Below are 17,455 nucleotides of genomic sequence, written 5' to 3' on the forward strand. Positions count from 1 at the left end.
ACAATATGATCATGTTATCAAATGCCCCATTTTGAATATGAATTAACGTCAGTCTACTTTCACTCGCATTCTGGAAATGGTAATGACTAGACATTTCCTCTAGAGGGCAACAGAGTACACATTTTGAATGATTGATTTCAGAGGAGGCTTTGGATCTCAAACTTTTTGGGTCCAGGAACACTTTACAGGAGAGAAATTTTCCTTACCCGTTTATAATCCTACTGCCAATTAACATAACATATACCACATGTACACGTCAATCATACTTCAATAAAGGAGTTTTCTAGTTTTGGGCTGGGGTCAGAATGTCATGATAATGTTTCTTTCCAGCAACAAAAAAAAAGAAATGTTATGAGAATAATAATAAGACATATTTTCCACCTGTACAGGAATAAAGTTGTATTTTTACGAGAAATGCAAATTACTCTTTAGTAACAATGTTAATACTATTTCATTATTCTTATTCTTATTATTCTTATTCTTATTGTTTGTTGTACTGCCCATTTCCCATTGGTGGGACTAAATAAAGACATATTATGATATTGAAGTCAAAGTTTATTGAGGGCAAAATGAAGTGAATATTATTTAACAAATATATTTTGAAATATAACATTATTCTCTGAGTACTGTATTACACTTTTTATACAAGAAATACTTATGATTCATTAACTAATATATAACAGATGTAGAGATAGTGGTGCTGCTATAAAGACGCATTTTAACTGGATTATTCCTCAAGTGAAAGGTCACTTAACATTCTTAAAGAGGGATGACTGGATTATTGAGACAAATCTCCGCACAGCAATGTCAAAGTATGTCACCGTGAGACTAGACGGGTGTATCTCACTAATTTTGAAGATTGTAGAAAAGTTTGTTCATTTCGATTAATCCCCCCCCCAAAAAAAGTGAAACTCATATTATATAGCATGATGAAAAATTCCTCCTTAATTACTTTATTAAAAATAAGTTTGATGTTTTTTTTGTGTACAATCGAATTCCTCAAGATATTATCATCAATCTTAGAAAAATAAATAAAATCATTAAATAGTTCCCTTTGTGGTGAATCTGAATAATATGCAAATTGTATTCCCTGATTTCAACCGCAAACAATTTATTGAGGTACGCTTGTAGCAGGGGAAAAATTTAAAAGCGCTTTCATTCGACTTTCCACTCTGCATCATTATTATGATCAAACATTTTCTTGTCTTTTTTTTTAAGATGACACTTTCATTTCAACCCTACTGAGCAGTTAACTCAGTTTCCTCCCTAATTGAATTGGGATCCTTGCATAACCGGCTGCATGTGCACCAAAAATATCTGCAGGCTCCCTGTTCCTGAGGTGATTGGCCTGTGTCATGTTCCGAGACTGATCCAAAAGAAGCATAATCTCTGAGGTCAAATCAACCCGATTGGTTAATCCCTGCTGGAACTGCGGCAACACACACTCCGACGTGCATCGCGAGTACGAGGTGTAAAACGGTTCACAAAATCCACCATGCGGGTCCTATCGCAGTTGTGACATGCCAGTTTTCACTTTGGCAAACATTGATTGCGAGGAAAATCCATTTTGCCTTGTACAGTCAAAACATCTTTCAAAAACTCAAAGAACGAGGCAGTCTGACATTCGACATGTACTCGTGCCGGTCTGAGGTGAGATTCTGGCTGCAAATACACTCGATGAGACACAGCATATGGGGGATGGCGTAAGAGAAGAATCATGGAAGCTGACCCACATGATTTGATTTCGTGGGCCACGTAAAATGACGTGGCGGGCCAGATCTGGCCCACGGGCCTTGAGTATGACACCTATAATGTAAAACAACAAGTCATAGTCAAACCATATTTTGACAACAAATATTTTTTTTTGCCTTAAACATCCCCTCATGATGCTGGCTCCCCTGCTCAAATCAGCTACAGACGATGAAATTAATAATATAATATAATATAATATAATATAATATAATATAATATAATATAATATAATATAATGAGTAATTTGGTTCCGTTTTTCGTTTCTGTCAATTTGGTACCTGTGCCTTAAATGATAGATACTGTACCATCAATTCATTCATTCATTCATTCATTCATCATAACAACCCACAGGTTTGCCACGTATAGCACATCACACAAAGCAGTTCAGAATCAATAATTATCTGATAACTGGAAAAAAAAACATAAGAAAATCGTTCAAATGCATCATATTCACTTGAGGTGGCGATTACTAAATGGATGAATATGTGCAAATCATAGCCCTTGTGTCTTGCTAGTCTAAAACCTTTGCTCTGAACGACACATCAGAGGACAGAAAAATGTTAACCAAGTTAGAAAATGAATTTGAATTGCGATTGGTTGAAGAAATTAATCGCATTTGCTCAGATAGTTTCAGAAGTAGTGTTTCTAACGGCCCTGGGCAGATTAAATTGACGTGGCAACACGTAGAGGCCGACATTTGATTGGACAAAAGTGCAGCCAGGAACAAAAAAAAAAACTACAAAATTGAGAGAATAAACTTGATAGCCGACCTGTCTGCATTAAAACAAGCAAAGAATGAAGTCTTTGGGGATTTTTACCCGCTCCACTCAATCACTTGTTTTTGTCCATATTTGATCGCAATGTCAGAAAACGGTACATTGAGTCCTCAAAGTTAAGTGCTTTGTGCTCTACCACGTACACTTCCGGCGATTTCACGTGTCATTACGCAAACGCGGCGATGCCGTAGCAGACGCACGAGGCTTCTTCCGAGATGACAAAGTTCAACGTCTCACCACTATAATCTTTTTCGATTAAATAACCCAATTGTGCCACATGCGGTCCGAGCGGATGAATTGGAATCAGTTGAAAAGCGAGGAGGAAATGGCGGCGTCTCTTCCTGACGCTAAACGTGCGTTGCAATTGCAACGTCAAAAAGCAGTTGCTGGAAATTGCCATGTCCTTGGGTGTCTTGAAAGGCGCTTATAAATAAAATGTATTATTATTATTATTATTATTATTATTATTATTATTATTATTATTCCCTGCAATTTATTAAATGGTACACTACACGCGCGTTGCCACGGTGACATCGGTGCTCTTTAATCACGATCCGCTACCTCGGACACGTTTGCGCAGCGGTTACGCAAACTTCCGGACGAAAATACGTGATGTTTATTTCCGGACGCTTTGTGCAATGGTTGGATTGTTTTCGTTTGCTTCAGACAAATTAAACGCTGTGATCTAAAAAAAAAACCCACACTACTCGTGAAGTACAGTGAGATCACGGTGTCTTATGGCACCGCGTGGGCACAACGTGCCCCCCCCCCCTCCACCCCATGTGATTCAATTAACAAGAATCATGTGAGTTTCACTCCAATGAGACAGGAACGACGTGAATGTTTTATCAACCCTTAACGATTCAATTTCGGATTTGTGAGCATGCCGCCCCCCCCCATTTTAAATTGGCCTGAATGAGAAGCAGCTGATGGCGTATAAAATGAGCTACAATAAGTGTATAATGTGGCCACCCGTTGGTGCTTAGAGGCGCTTATAAAGCACAAGACCTGTCAAGCCGCCTTTTGTTGCCTTGAGGTGAAAATAAGCCGCTGCCTCTGGACTTTATTGACACCCCGGTAACGGAACGTGGTAACAAGCCAAATAGGTGCGGAGGCGCGGTTAAATTCTAATTTATTCGTGCTCTGGCCTAATCGCTCGCTAACAATGCCCGTTTTCAATTTGTCAGATCTGTATGTTCCAGTTGAAGAGATTCAAACATGAGAAAGGAGAAGACGTGTGATGAAATACTTCTTAAACGGCGAGAGGTCGGCTTGAGAAGGTCTGCAAAGGCTTTCCGTATAGTTATGCAACAATCGCCCGGGTGGGATGTGCATAATCACATTGTCCAGGGCTACTTTGGGACCAGGAATGTAGCGTTGCACATACAAAACGGGAGGAGCAGTTACGGGAGGGGTCGAAGGGAATTATCTGTCGTTGCTCCTCACAAATCATAATTTGTGAAATGTGGAATTCCAGATGTGATGACCTCAGATAATATTCCCGTGTTCGTGTCAGCGCAGTTTTTGGACACGAAGATGGCTTATAGCCACATGCATCATTTCTATGGCCAAACATTTTCTTTGATCTGCAGAAAACACACACACACACGCGACTCCCCAAAAAATGAGCCATAGCAAGCTTTCCGACTGCACGTCCACCGTTCCGCTACTTTTGCACAGCTTGAGACTCTCTCGCACAAAATTCCCAACAGGTGTTTGATCCCTGAACATTTTCCAACCGTGTTCAGTTTCACAACTCTCTCTTTGTCTTTGATATATTTCCCCCGATGACGCTCTCAAGTGCGGCGGCCAACCTCCGACGAGGGGACATGCTATCCCGAAGCCGCGCAATGAGGAGGCTTCGGACAGAATATCCTCGGAGGAAAGCGGACCTGCGGCAAGTTTACGCAGTGACCGCGAGCATCCGAACAGTAGAGAGACTGAAAGAGTCACAGAAAAGTAAAACGGGAAATGTGTCCTTGGAAACGAAACCCTTGTTGGGATTTTTGCTGTCCGGCTACCAGTTAGAGAACAGGAAGTTGTGGGCCCGTAAAAAAAAAAAAATAGTGAAACGTTGAACTGTTGGGCAAGAATTCAAAAGCTGAGATAAGAAAAAAAAATTAAGAAATTTAGATTTAGATTTAGATTTTGTTTTATGCAACGCGTCAGGGAATAACACTGAGCAAATTCAAGACATCGTTTTTTTTTTTGGGGGGGTGGTTCGGTGCATGGAAAAAAAAAAAATCTAACACTTTGTTTTGTCATCAAGTGCCGACACATGGCAAGCACATTGGCTGGCAAAGATTGTTGTTGTTGCTATTTGGTTGTTTTCTTTGTGTCTGCGTCGCCACGTCAACGCAATGCGCACCCGCCCCGGGGGCCCCTCGAAAATCAGTCGTCGCCGCAAACGGGTTCTTTGCGACATTGGCCTACCTGGTTGAATAAAAAGTTAAGAAGGAACGAGTTCCAAATTTGCCCTTGGGACGCAATGACATCACCGGTTTTCTGTCCTCTGATTGGCTGCTCAGAGGACACAGGTGGACTATCAAAGCACATTTGGTGTTGGATTTTAATTGCTTTTCCGTTTTGTTTTTTTTTGGTCTTGTAATTAGATCAATGGTGATTCTGAACTGCTCGAGTTGATGTACAGGAAGTGGCAGACTTGCATGCTATTATGGTCTGTTTGTTGTTGTTTTTTGTTCAGTATTGACAGCTTCGAAAATGATGATCACGGCCTCGTATCGAGATGTGGATGAAATCGAGTGAATCACCGGAAGCAATGACAAACGAATGAGATGAAATGAAATTGCGGTGGGAATGCCAGCGCTACCCCCCCCCCCCCCCCCACCACCCGCACGCGCATTTGTCTCACGTTCCAAACCGGAAAGTGTGTCTACGGTCTGTGTTTTGTCCCTTAGGGGAAAAACTGATCCAGGGCGCCGACACTTGCTCGCCCTGGAAGTCTGTCACCTGCGGGTGTCGAGGCCGTGTCAGCGGCCCCCGTCAGCTTGCGACCAAAGAACCGATGATCTCACCACCCGGGCCGCTTCTGCGCGAGAGACTTATTTACCTCAAGCTCGGGTTTCAAGCGTGGGCCTCGACAGGTCTTGTGAAACCAAAGGAACGAGCTGGAATTCTATCCCGTGACCTAAACGTGAAACGGTACTCCTGCGCCATGGCGTCCGGTAACGCTTTTCAAAATTCCGATTTCTTTTCCAACAGCAGTTGTCGAGCAAAACACGTCCTTGTAAGTCGGACCCGGTGTCGCGTACAGGCCGAGGAATGTACAATGGCATATCTTTCCAGCCGAATTCCATTTCATCTCCACGGCGTCATCTGACGCAGGCGGCATGAAAAGAAAAATTCCTACGGTAACATCTGGTTTCGTAACATGCCACTTGCTGACTTGAAGTGACACCGATGAGGCCACGGATTCCAAAGCACTATGCGATGAGAGATTAGCAAACATTATTTTGATGATGATGTTATTACTATTCAGCAAATAATGTCTCTTTTCTTTTTTTTTTTCCCCAACTATCCATGCCGGTGATGTATACTCATAGGTCGAACAATTAAAAGTTCTTCTTCCACATGGAAGAAGGCACATGACTAATCTTAACCCTTAGCCAGATCCCGAGCTTTGAAAAAGCGAGGCAGCGAAGCAAAATGCAGCATTAACCCTTGGGGCCTTCAAATGAAAAAAACCCCCCTAAGTTACGCATTTTACAATTTTTGTAATGATGTATTTTGTGTTATACAAACATTCTTTTTTTTTTTTTTCAAACACTCAAAATGTTCAGAGGCATCTGTGCTATCCATACATATATAGTTTTTATTAGTTCTTTGGGATATTTTATTCTTTATTTTTTGCAAAAGGAAAAAAAAATGTGTCTGGAGGTCCCAACCAAGCCCTGCTAACAATCCCGACCGGACGTGTTCATGTAAAATGCGTCGGTTTGAAGCCTCCTGCAAAAAGGCAAACTCATTTGCGATCCTCTGGCGCCACCTAAAAGTTGCACAATTAGAATGACCTCAACCCAACAATGTGGCATGCATACGTCTGTCCAAGCGAAAACAAAGCGATTGACGTAAAAATCGCGTGAAATGCATGTTTACACATTAGGTTTACGATGCATTCAAAAATATGAATTATAATGGGTCTCTAGGTTGCAAAATATGTAAATTGTGAAGATTACGGAATCAAAACCTTTTTTATTATTGCTGCAATGCCTGAGAATTATCAGCCGGTGACGTCATGAAATTTAGGCCATTTTAGAACCCCCCCCATACGTTTCAGCTCTCTCGTGTTTTTCCGAATGCCTTTGCCTTTGATTCAAAGACATAATTTTACATTTATCGTAAGCGGTGGACTACGAGGGTTAAGCACTTTGACATCAACGTTCTGCTAACTGGCTAGCGAATGATTTTATCAAAAGGCGGCGCCTTAAAATGACTTTGTTGAAAATCTCCAAAATGATAACATGGGAGCCGCGTACACCCAACGAGCCTCCCCACCATGGCACCCGACGTCATGCGCGACTTCTCCATGATTGACGACCATCTTTGGGCATTGGAATGTTGCGCCCCACCTCGGCCCGATCTATTGCAGTGAAGAGGAGCTTCTGCGCAAGTACGACTGAACGTCAGTCAATACATCGACTTGTTGTGCCACCAGACCTGGAAGTGTGTCCGATTTTTCCTGCTGATCTAAAAATAAATACGTTGTAGGATTTTATTTGAGGGGCGGCCCGGTAGTCCAGTGGTTAGCACGTCGGCTTCACAGTGCAGAGGTACCGGGTTCGATTCCAGCTCCGGCCTCCCTGTGTGGAGTTTGCATGTTCTCCCCGGGCCTGCGTGGGTTTTCTCCGGGTGCTCTGGTTTCCTCCCACATTCCAAAAACATGCGTGGCAGGCTGATTAAACACTCTAAATTGTCCCTAGGTGTGAGTGTGAGTGCGAATGGTTGTTCGTTTCTGTGTGCCCTGCGATTGGCTGGCAACCGGTTCAGGGTGTCCCCCGTTTACTGCCCGGAGACAGCTGGGATAGGCTCCAGCACCCCCCGCGACCCTAGTGAGGATCAAGCGGTTAGGAAGATGAATGAATGAATTATTTTATTTGAATATTTCGTGAATTGTACCAGTTCTTGCGTGGGCATTCCTCCCACATTCCAAAAACCTGCAGGTAGGTCAGTGGTCTAACGGTTTTTAAAACTAAGTGTAAACGGTTGTTCGTCGACCCTGCGATTGGCTGGAGACGGCTGGGCTAAGCCACAGCTCAGCCGTGAAGGTAGAAACAGGATGCAGACGGTATATTTTATAAATCTAGAGCAAATTCGGACACATTTAACCCAACCTGCCCTCAAACCAAAACAAATTGTGTCAAAACAACAAGCATAAAAATAACAACAGATTTTTAAAATCCAGAGCAAATTCTGACACGTGCCCGAAAAACAATTTGGGGACGAAAACATCATGCTGGAAAAAAACTGTGTCGGTGCCTCAAGCGTCACGAGAAAAAGACAACGCTTCATGTCAATTGAACAGTGGAATCGGGGTCACAGGAAGTGTCATGTGGACCAATGGAAGAGATTTTATCAGAGATCAAGCAAAAAAAAAAAGTCACATTCAGAGAAAAAAAATAATATTTTTTGCAATATGTACCGTCATTTCCCACACTCACTAGATCATGTATCTACCGTATCATTTTGCATCGTCATAAATTAACCAGCGCTCTGAGCCACATGGCCACACACCGCATCGGATTTCAAGTCCCAACTCGCAGACGAGATTTGCCACAATTTATAGCCCGACCTAGAATCGTGGAGAATGCGAGCGGGCAGTTGATGCGGTTACAAAGGGACAACGTGCGCGCGATTGGCCACTCGGGGAAAGCTCGGTGGCAACTACCTTGTGAAGCTCGTTTACGACTGTGTAATAAACGGCTTGTTGCGCGGAAAGTTGAATTGCGACGACCTTCCTGGTTATTTCGCGAACGCGAGAATGGCACGCTAATGAAAATACGTTGTGAAGCTCGTTTACGACTGTGTAATAAACGGCTTGTTGCGCGGAAAGTTGAATTGCGACGACCTTCCTGGTTATTTCGCGAACGCGAGAATGGTATGCTAATGAAAATACGTTTTGCCAAGCTCGAGGCCTTTGAGTGTTATTTCGCCTCTGAACTATTTCACATCTAGGCGACGATTGTGCGAAACCTCTCAAAAGGCAGCAGCTGCCCTCAACGGGCTCGAGTCTTTTCAAATTCCGTTGAAATCAGCAAGAACTTTCTTGCGACGGGCCGCAGGATTGAGGCCGGTTGTGCTCACTGACGTTTTCCCCTTCTGGAATCCTTCTGCTCAAAAGTGTTTCGTTTGTAACCGTAGCTACATCCTGCGCTCACATTTTCCTGGATGGTCAGGGGCCTTTCGAGGTAAAAATCGAAAACCGCAAAGCTTTTAGGAAAAAAAATAAAATATCATGCAACTCAAACACCCGTGTGGAAATACTTGCCAGACTGGGAGAACATGAAATACTTTGGAATCGACAAGCTCATAGGGGAATAACTGTTGCGTAATTCTGGGAGAGGTTGAGGTTTGGGACAGATGTTTTTCGAATTCCACAATGACACGAGACGCTTGTGAGACCAAACGCAAAAACGGAAACTACCGCCGATGGATTGCTTTGCCGTTTTCTCCAGCATTCTCTCACATTTGGAAAAAAAAAAAAAACATGCCTTTCGGGTGAAATGAACATTCGAAAATGTTTGTTCGAGTGGCGTCAGAAATGTCCCAGGACTGGTGTCACAAAGGATCGCCTTCAAAGCCAAACGACGACCTTGAGGGCCGGACGATCACACATCTCGTCCACAAAGACAACCAGTGTTTGCTTTGTTCAGCGAGGCAAGTTGTGGTAGGACAACTCGTGGCGGCCTCTCCAACCATGACAAAGTGCCCGCAATGCCCCGAGCATCCCGCAGTTCCTGGCCAAGAAAAATCTGGTTTTCTGGTTTCGCAGGTGGAACATGGAAAATTCATACCGGCATGGGATTCGAACCCGCGATCTATGCGCCGTGAGGTGGACGTGCTCAGCAAGTGTAAAACGTTCAGTATATTACTCCCATGAAATTGGAGCCGAGTTAGCAAATTATGGGCTGGAAAACGTTTTTCTGTCCCCGACTGCAATTCAGGTTTGGACTCTTCCACTGCTTAGCTACAATTTACTTGATTGATGGCGAGTTTCTCAAAAACAGGAGCTGGGCGTGACAAACCGCGGGGGGCGCAAGGCCTGCTATACTACCACCGGGCGTGAAAGCGGGCGAGAGCGGGGCGAGAGGCCCTCCGCTCAGCCAAAAACTCGATTCCGCGGAGGTTCGGAGTCCTAAACTTTGAGCCGTGCCGACTTTGGGGTTGCTCAAAGGCTTCAAGCGGAGGATTATGATGCTCAACAACCTGAAGTCAAAGTTGAACTTTGTTGTTACATGGAGGATTAAAGCCAAAGCCGTGCGCTTGGCGGTCCTCACTCCCCTGCTTTTCCATTTTTTCATGTTGCGCCAGCATTCCTGGGCCTCGTAGCGCATATATTTTAGCTGTCAAGCACGCCACGTGAATCACCCGCACCATCTCGCCGAGGGCGGCACGAATCCACATTTGCCGAGCAATGTCCATGCACGGATTTAAATGGACATCGTTTACAGATAAGCTAAGCTAAGCTAAGCTAAGCTAAGCTAAGCTAAGCTAAGCTAAGCTAAGCTAAGAGAAGATAAGATATCCTTTATTCGTCCCACACTGGGATGAACGGGATTGTCTGATCCCCCCCCCCCCACTCACGACAGTAGCACGCTTTTTACAGCAAGATGTGAATCTTCGTCACCGTGTGATAATAACCATGTTATAAACAATTCGCTAAGGTGCCTTTTCAATGACGAATGGCGTTTGCCAACATGGAACGAAGAGCGGAGGCCGTTTATATCCGCTAGAAAAAGGACGCCGCATTTGCATTGGCAGAGGAACCGTGCCCTGTCGTTGACCACCCTTTTTTAAATACGGAGCTCGGGTTGCATAGTGATATATAATATTTGGCAGAACGATGAGGCAGCTCGCACCCTGGTAGTACACTGTGATATTTATCTCGCGCCGGCCTGCCTATGTTGTAAGCCCTCGCTTGAGGTCAAGGGTGAATCTGCGGCATGAACGTGCAAGGAAGGGAGCGGAACCCGAAGACATTTCAATATGAGCAAGTCGATTCGGCGTTTGCTTCTTAACTCATTCAGGACCGGCCAGTTTGAAAAAAAAAATGACCCCCCCCCCACCACTCCCCTGCAATTTGTTTTTTTGACCATAAAATGAAAAATGGGCAGCCCGGTAGTCCAGTGGTTAGCACGTGGGCTTCACAGTGCAGAGGTACCGGGTTCGATTCCAGCTCCGGCCTCCCTGTGTGGAGTTTGCATGTTCTCCCCGGGCCTGCGTGGGTTTTCTCCGGGTGCTCCGGTTTCCTCCCACATTCCAAAAACATGCGTGGCAGGCCGATTGAACACTCTAAATTGTCCCTATGTGTGAGTGTGAATGGTTGTTCGTCTATGTGTGCCCTGCGATTGGCTGGCAACCAATTCATGGTGTCCCCCGCCTGCTGCCCGGTGACAGGTGGGATGGGCTCCAGCACCCCCCGCGACCCTAGTGAGGATCAAGCGGTACGGAAGATGAATGAATGAATGAATGAATGAAAAATGATGGCACCGTAATACCTCACCACCCAGAGACAAACGGCCATTCGCGCTCACAATCACACCTCGGGACAATTCCGAGTGCCCAATCAACGTGCCGTGGATGTTTTTGGAATGTGGGAGGAAACCGGAGGACCCGCAGAAAACCCACGCAGGAGACCCTGCAACTTTGCACTATGTTTCTAGGCCCAGGAATTAGACCCTCTGACTCATTGTGTTATTATTTGCTGAATGATCCCATTGGGCGTCACAGCAAAACGGAGGTGTGGGCCATACGAACAATCGGGGCCGTGGGGGGGGGGTGGTCTCCGAGTGCCCACTTCACATCACAGATATACTTTCGCCATGTACAGACTTTATTGTACCGTGTAATTAGTGTAAAGCGTTTGAAGGGCATGAAAGGAGTTGCTTGAATTGACCATTATTGAAGTTGGCTGTGACCACTCCCACAACAGCGCAGATTTCCCTTCTCAGATCCACCAGCCTCTTCTGGACCACAAGCTAGCTTTCTCTCTCTCGCTGTCCTCTTTTCTTCTATATATAAATAAACGGTATATATACAGCCATCCCCTCAAGTGTTACTAACAACCTTGTAAAATTTGAACGTTTATATTGCCAAGTATAGAGAATGAGGCTTTAAAATTCAGGAAATTCAAGCTGTTTTCAGTGCGCATTGAAAAACGGCCGCTTCTTTGGCTAGCATCTTGATTAAGCCGACAAAAACAACACGTTTGAAGTGCGAAAATATATCCACATCCAGCGGCTGGAATGCATCCCACTGGGTTGTTGTCACGAGGCTTTTTTTTTTTCCATGCGGCGACAATGAGGCGCTCCTAAGCGACCATGCCGTGTGAAGCCTCCGACCACACACTGGCTGTGGAGTCAAGACTTATCATTTTTTATTTTTTATTTTCAATGTTCCCCATCTTCTTGCTTCTGCAATACTTTCGCACTCTCACAACGAGGCGTTCTAATGCAGCCGCGCCAACAGGTGATCGGATGAGAAGACGCAAAGCTAGATGCTAAGCGCGCATCACAATTACGTCGGGTTAACCGCAGAGGCCGGCACGCAAGTTATTATAAAGCGGGGGAAGGGCGACTCACACCAGACTCCAAAATGTTCGTACTTTGTTGACAGTTTTGGCCGCTTCTTCGTTGTCGTTACCACTTCCTTCCTCGGTGTGACATCATGACCAATCTTAGCATGCGTTTTCAGCAATGAACGGATGTATTTAGAAATAAACTCACTTCACCGGCTCTTGTGTCCTGCCATTTTTGACGTATGAAAACCAGCGAGAGAATATTTTTCAACGCCCACACCTCAGAACTGCGCGGCAGGAAAACGTGCTAACCACTCTCACCCCGCGCTGCCCTTAATATTCGTACACATCTGTTTTCACACGCACACACCCATCCGCGCCGCCGCGTCCAAATTGAAGCTACAACGGCATGCGTCGTTTTCAAGAACTTCACTTGCAAAATGTTCGTCTTCTCTCCCCTAGTGAAATCCACAGCCACCTATTTGAAGTGTTTCGCCCCCCCCCCCCCTATCCGCAGTCCCGTTTGGCCTTTCTCTTGCATCGTTGAGTAAACACGCGGCCAACGCGACAGCCGGCTACCTTCCAGCACCTTCTGCAGCCACTGTTTACATTTCAGTGACATTAAACAACAGAGAAGCTCACTTTGTGTGGAGTTTCTACAGAGTATCTGGGAAGGGGATGGGGGGGGGGGGCAGAGAAAGCAGCCTCACTCCGCGGCAATGACTCTGGAGGCCACGGCAAAAGATAACAGAGGTGGGTCAATAGCGCGTCGGAGCGTCTTTGGGATTTTGGGTCACAATAACTCGGTCTGTAGTTGGAACACACCCTCCGTCCCCCTTTTTAAAAAGAGGGACGGCTTGGGCAGATGAGGTGGCTTGGGCATCTGATTCGGATGCCTCCTGAACGCCTCCCTGGTGAGGTGTTCCGGGCATGTCCCACCGGGAGGAGACCCCGAGGAAGACCCAGGACACGCTGGAGAGACTATGTCACACAGCTGGCCTGGGAACGCCTCGGGATCCCCCGGGGAGAGCTGGAAGAAGTAGCTAGGGAGAGGGAAGTCTGGGCTTCCCTGCTAAAGCTGTTGCCCCCGCGACCCGGCCCCGGATAAGCGGTAGAAGATGGATGGATGGAATAACTCGGTCATCATGAAAATGGAACGGAAGAAGGAAAACTTCTGGTCTCGTTATAAACGGACAAACGTACAATGAGAAGTCCGCCGTGTGTTTCCTTCATTCTATTCAGACATTTTTTTTGTCGACTTCGTATTTCCAGAGATTTGCTCCTACTGAAAAGTTTATCCCGGTGGAGCATTATGGGGGGATATCAATGCCTTCTTTCATTTCAATTGACGAATCCGAGAATTTGTGAATCGGCGACGTCCTCCGTGTTGCCGAACGAGCTTGTCGAGGCAAAAATACGGCGCATCAATGATTGACTCCCCCCCCCCCCCCCTGCAGAAATGTTCCCAGCTCCTCCGTTACCACACTACCCGTCCAAACCTCGGCGACTGGAGAGGTGCCCAGGAAAACATCAATAACATTCCTGTGCCGCTTACATGCGTGAACACATACACGCATGCACACGCACACTCAAACACCCCCCCCCCCCCCCCCTGTTGGATGTGCGGGCAACTCCGACCAATCATCGGGCTTTGCTGTAAAACAACAGGGGAATCTGCCTTGTCGACATGGTGTGCCCTGGTACTTTTCCACAGTGAAAGGTGGAAGGAGGGGCCGGGGGGGCGGGGGGGGGGGGGGCGTCGGGGTTGTTGTAATGTGTTTTTGGTTTGTTTTGTGCATTTATTGCTGAACATTCCATATAGGCAAGGTACACTATGATCAATTCCTGAGATTGAAAATGTCTTTAATCAAGCGTGCAGTGACTGGGGCGGCTCGGCAGCTGATCTGTTTGAGAGCCAGAGCATTTACTCATGATACTGAGAAAAAAAAAAACAATAACTTTTGCAAAAAGGTATATAAACCCCCCCCCCCCCAAAAAAAAGTGTGACTCGTGTCTCTCTTCCGTCCAATCTCATATCACTCATCGTGCGGATCTTCTGACTAAAGCTTTCCACTCCAAACTTAATCCATTTAGCCAGCGACGATTGAGCATGCATTCTTGACTGGAGCACAACAAGGCCGCCTTTCTTGTGAGCACCCCCGCGGACGCTAATACTTAGGACATGGCTGAATTTTAGTAGATAGGAAGAAAAAAAAAAAAGGCGTGTACAATCCTTTAGTTTGGTCCGATTTCATTAGCAGAAATAATCGTTGTACTTTGTAAAGGGGGAGAATACGACAATCGCGGTTCATTTATTTGATGATTTGTTCTTATTTTATTTTTTTTCCACGTAACATTTCTCTCTTTCCGTAGTTATTTTAGTGTTCGCGATTCATGTATTTGTTTATTTAGGCACACTTTATCCAATACTCTTTATTTCATTCTAAATTGAAATGGCTCTTTTTGAGGGGGATTGTAAGTCTAATTTTGTTTTATTTTAAGTGCGTAGTTTTAATTAAAAGTAGTATTTGATATATTTGTATGTTTTATTTATGTCATTTTCCCTTATTTTTATGATTTGTACTATTTAATTTTAAATGTAATGGTTAATTGTGATAGTTATCGTTTGAACAAGTGCGACAAAAATTCACATTTTTATTCAATTGTATTTAATTTCTAATTCATGCTTGGTTTGATTTCAAATTGAGTTTGTATGTACTCAGTAATTGCATTTTTCCTTTCTTTCCTTTTTTTTTTTTTTTTATTTGACTCTACTCGTGACCATCAATTGTATATTTACGATTGGAAATCTCAGACGGGGAAATCCACCTCACGTGGAGCATATTTCGCTGAAGCGGTTCCAAAGAGTATATTTTCAAGACGCTGCCAATGAAAAATAAAACACAAAAGTTGGAAATTTGGAACAAAAGACAAGAATCCAAAATCGCTTTCATTTTGATTTGTTTTTTTTTAATAATAAATGTTTTTTAAAAGTCAGTTTGAAGGCAACAACAGTAGCACTTAGTTGATGCACGAGGGTCATGGGAATAATGATGCAAAGGCTGCATAGCGCCTGCAAGTCAACTCCCTTGTAAGCCTCGGACATACGTAATTAAAGCGGCTCAAAGTTCAAAACGTCCACGCTCGCATGGACTTTCCATACTCGTTGGAGTGTTCCGACCCAGTGAACAACATACACCTTGGCAACAGCTACGAAAAAAGACACTGGGTCACTATGCTATAAATAAGAAAGGCAAGTATTTGTCGGACTTGTTCATTCAAATCACGTCGCGTCGTTTTTGTTTTTTTTTTGCCCCCTTTTAACTGCCGTTTGGCAATGAGGTGACCGAATCAGAAAATCTTGCAAACAGATAAAGTCATGTGGCGGCATTTGTTGTTGTTGTTGTTTTTTTTTTCTCAGGGATCTCGTTGCTGTAATTCAGGCAGGTCTAAAGTACAAGGTTGCCTCGAAGAGGAATAAATACCTGCCCCTGCCTCGCTCCTCAGGCTATATGTGTGTGTGAAGACCAAACTAGTTTCAGAGTCATATTTTACTGACGTGACCTTTGATCCCTGTCAGGCAACCATGTGCCTGGGTCATGTTTTGGGACAGGCACGTTGATAAGCGTCCGCGTCTAAGGCCCTGGGTCAGTCGAGTTCATTCGAGGGGGTTGGGTGTGCTTGTTAGCACAGAAAAATCACCCTGATTTCCCCCACTCCCCCCCACCCCCCCAAAAACACACACACACATGCATATATATTTTTTTTGCACCAATATATACATAAAGCAGCGCCTCTATCAGAATTTTGCGTGATTTCATTCCCATCAACGATATACATTTAGCTAATACATCAAAAATACATCTTCCTAATTATCATCTGGGCCATTTTAGAGCGCCTCATTGTCAGCCTTGAGTGTGTGCATTTGACGGGGGAAAAGGCAGATGAGTGAGGAGGAGGATTTTTATTTTTATTTTTTAATAGATATGCTCGACATGAGTTGATAGCAATTGTGTGGCTTCATGCTGGCATTTTTTTATGTCCAACTATACAGCCAGCTTGGCAACCGGGCCTTTGCACCGGCATGGTCACTTCAAATGTTGTGACATCAGTAAAGGAGGCATCAAATGTGCTATTTACTGAAAAATGTAGACATATAGTGAAGGTAATTAGCCTAATTTTGTCTTTGAAATGAAGGGGGCTGGTAGGGAGGGGGGGGGGGGTGAACATTCAGGTTTCTGAATATAACTGCAGGGTAAAAGCATCAACAGTGAAAAACGTCATCAAGACCGAGACTTTTAGTTGCCACGGTGACATGAACAGCGGCAGTTTAAACTTGTTGATCTGCTCTGAGCATTTTGTGTAGGAAATTGGAGCGGGTTTATTTACGTCATAATTGTTTGCAATGTAGACCAGTTTTCAAAAAATAAATATCATAAAAACTGGAACTCAGACTTGCACCGAAGATCCACATTTTCTCTTCTTATTGATATTAGCCACCGAATGAACAAATTCATTCGAGTGGGTGACTTCATTTGCTTTTGACGAAAAACACGTCAAAGTCCAAAAAAAAGAAGAGTTCAAAATGGGAAAAGGTAAATGGAGTGCATTTATAATATAGAGAGCCTTATCTTGTCCCTACTCTGTGTTTACAAAGCCATATTTACTTATCTCATTCAAACGTATCAGAGAGTGTCGCCGATGCCAGTGCGTCAACACTCGGAAAGGTGAACCTTTTTCATTTAAAATAAGTTGCGTCAACCTTTACAATCCTGCTTTGTCAATTGTTTGTTAGCATTAGCCTAGCAGTCTTGTTTTTATAAAGATTCGTTCACTATCTGACAAACTTGCTGTTTGTCATGAAATTAGCCAAGTTCACTGCCACAATACCATGCTCAAATTTGCGCTTTCAAGTCAAAGCAAAAAAAAAAAAAAAAACATAAAATCACCCAAATGACAACACATTTGACAATAAAGTTGTACTTGATTTGACTTGACTTGACATATCTTGAACAACTCGAGATCACTTGCATCTCAAGGCACCACTGCACACACGTCATATGATGAAAATTACTCAAATGAACTGTAAACATTTCATTATGACTATCCACTCTTTCAGCCTCCTTTGAAACACATTTTAAAGAAACATCATATTGTACAATGAAACCTCACA

The sequence above is a fragment of the Hippocampus zosterae genome, chromosome 15 (assembly GCF_025434085.1).
Source record: "Hippocampus zosterae strain Florida chromosome 15, ASM2543408v3, whole genome shotgun sequence".
NCBI lineage: Eukaryota > Metazoa > Chordata > Actinopteri > Syngnathiformes > Syngnathidae > Hippocampus > Hippocampus zosterae.